Genomic DNA, 2,618 nt, shown 5'->3' with positions numbered 1-2,618 from the left:
TATGTACCAAACATGACCTAAGAAATCTTGAGTTATAAAAAACTTTCAAGGAAACGTTTAAAAGAAAGGATTACAATTTGAAAATTATAAAGGCATAATTTTTGTTTTCTAGGTAATCATTGCGAACAAATAAAAGAAACAAAACTACAATTCTAAAAGTACAAGCAAATCCAACATCAAGACCCTAGAGTATAATTGATGTAAAGCTCTGAATTAATAAGATCTTATTGATCATACAATCATTCACGTTTTCCACTACAGGAAAAGAAAAATAATTGTGACTATACAACATTTCATAATTTAAAATAGAGATTAATGTTTCTCATGTTATAGAAGATTATTTTATTTCCTATACATACATAAAAGAGTGCGGAACCACTCTTTTTTTTCTCTCTCTCTTCTCTTAACTTTGCCCCACATGGATCTCACACACTTTTATGTGTGTATAGAAGATAAAATTATCTCATATATATATATATATATATATATATATATATATATATATATATATATATCATGAAAAATATTAATCCCTTTAAAATATGATATCTTATGCAAAGAAGATTATGCGATCTTTAGGATATATATACAGGATTTTTGACCCTTTTGTCCCTCATTAATTAATTAATAATCATTTTGCCCCTGATTCAAAATTATCCACCAATCTGTCCCTTTTTAATCGATTAACTTGAATATTTAATCGATTAAATGGTTGACTCGAGATTTAATCGATTAAATCTCCCTATTTAATCAATTAAAAAATTATATTGACTTGTTTTCCTTTGTTATCTGTTGGGAGATTTAATCGATTAAATAGACAGATTTAATGGCTTTTTCACCCTTTTGCCCCTTATTAATTAATTAATAACCATTTTGCCCCTGATTCGAAACTATCTACCAATCTGCCCCTCTTTAATCGACTACCTTGCATTTTTAATCGACTAAACGGTTGTTGGGAGATCTAATCGACTAAATCTCTCTACTTAATCGATTAAAATCATACTGACTTTTTTTTTTTTTTTGTAAAATATGAAGATTTAGTCGACTAAATAGGGAGATTTAGTCGACTAAATCTCCCAGCAGCCATTTTTTGTCTGTTTTGGCCATTTAGTCGATTAAAAATGCAAAGTAGTCGACTAAAGAGGGGCAGATTGGTAGATAGTTTCGAATCAGGGGCAAAATGGTTATTAATTAATTAATAAGGGGTAAAAGGGTGAAAAAGCCCAGATTTAATCGATTAAATCTCCCAACAACCATTTTTGCCTGTTTTGACCATTTAGTCGATTAAATATTCAAGTTAATCGATTAAAAAGGGCAAATTGGTGGATAGTTTTGAATCAGGGGCAAAATAGTTATTAATTAATTAATGAGAAGCAAAAAGATAAAAAAGCCTATATATACTTATACAAGTTGGTTCCAGTTAGTTGTTACCTATATGGCGTAGAGCTAATCCTCTCAAAAAAATCAAAAATACAGAGTTTTTTTTTTTGGTTAAAATAGAGAGTTTTTAAGTGTATGTATAATGATCCCTTCAATTAATTTTTTTATATATATATTTAGAACTAACCAATATATTATTCAGGAAGATTGTCTTGTTTTAAGGTTGGAGATAATTAACCTGTATTAACCAAAAATTGCTAACAAAAATGGAACACGGGACAGTTCAATATTATTAAGATGCCTCAAGCTAAGTATAAAATAAGGATTTTTATTAAATTAAAGGAAAAAATTATTCAAATTCTATCCTTTTACCTTTTTAAGATACACAATTTTTAATTAAATTTTTATAATGATTTTTTTTAAAAATTAATAATATAAATAATTATTAGAGCAAACGGGAATCGAAGAATTCAAAAATAGATATTATAAAATTAAAAGGAAAAAGATAATTACTTTGATGTATAGGAAAAAAATATAGTATTTAGTACTCAATAAATATATATAATCATTAATTGAATTAAAATAGGAAAACGATTGAGAATTAATAGAATTGTGAAATTTTTGAAGTGATAGAAAATAGAAATTGAATAAGCACAAGGAAGAGAGAGAGAGACAATATGATTAATCATCTTAAATTTTACATATATTTTAATGGATAATAAAACCAAAGAATTAATAGAGATGGGAAACGTATATATCTTATAACTTATTTTATTTTTAATATAATTAATATATCATTATAAAAAATTTTACTCAGCCCTTGCTTTAATAGCTTTATGATCTAGTCAACTAGTTGGAGTCAAGACTTTTTACTCATTGTTATTTGATTTTACCTGTTGAGTCAACTCTTTTTTAACGTTTATATTGTAATTTAATATAATCAAACAAAAAAGTGTAGTGAATATTATAAACTTTAAATGGTATTATATAAAATAGTTATAAATTAAATAATTTAACATTTAAAAGACTTTCTTTTATTTAAAAAATAAAAAACATGAAGTCCATGATCTTTGCAAGTCAACAGTCAACATGCACCTACTCAAAATAAGAATTTATTGTTAAATAATTACTAATTCTGTACTCTAATAATTAACACATATCATGCAATATGGATTATTAATTAATGTTAAATTTTTATATTATCTTATTAATTATATTAAAATTTTGTATAGATTTAT

The sequence above is a fragment of the Gastrolobium bilobum genome, unplaced genomic scaffold (genome assembly GCF_033153095.1).
Source record: "Gastrolobium bilobum isolate Gb01-03AN ecotype WA unplaced genomic scaffold, APGP_CSIRO_Gbil_v1 utg10838, whole genome shotgun sequence".
NCBI classification, from domain to species: Eukaryota; Viridiplantae; Streptophyta; class Magnoliopsida; order Fabales; family Fabaceae; genus Gastrolobium; species Gastrolobium bilobum.
Note: the sequence above shows the minus strand (reverse complement) of the source record.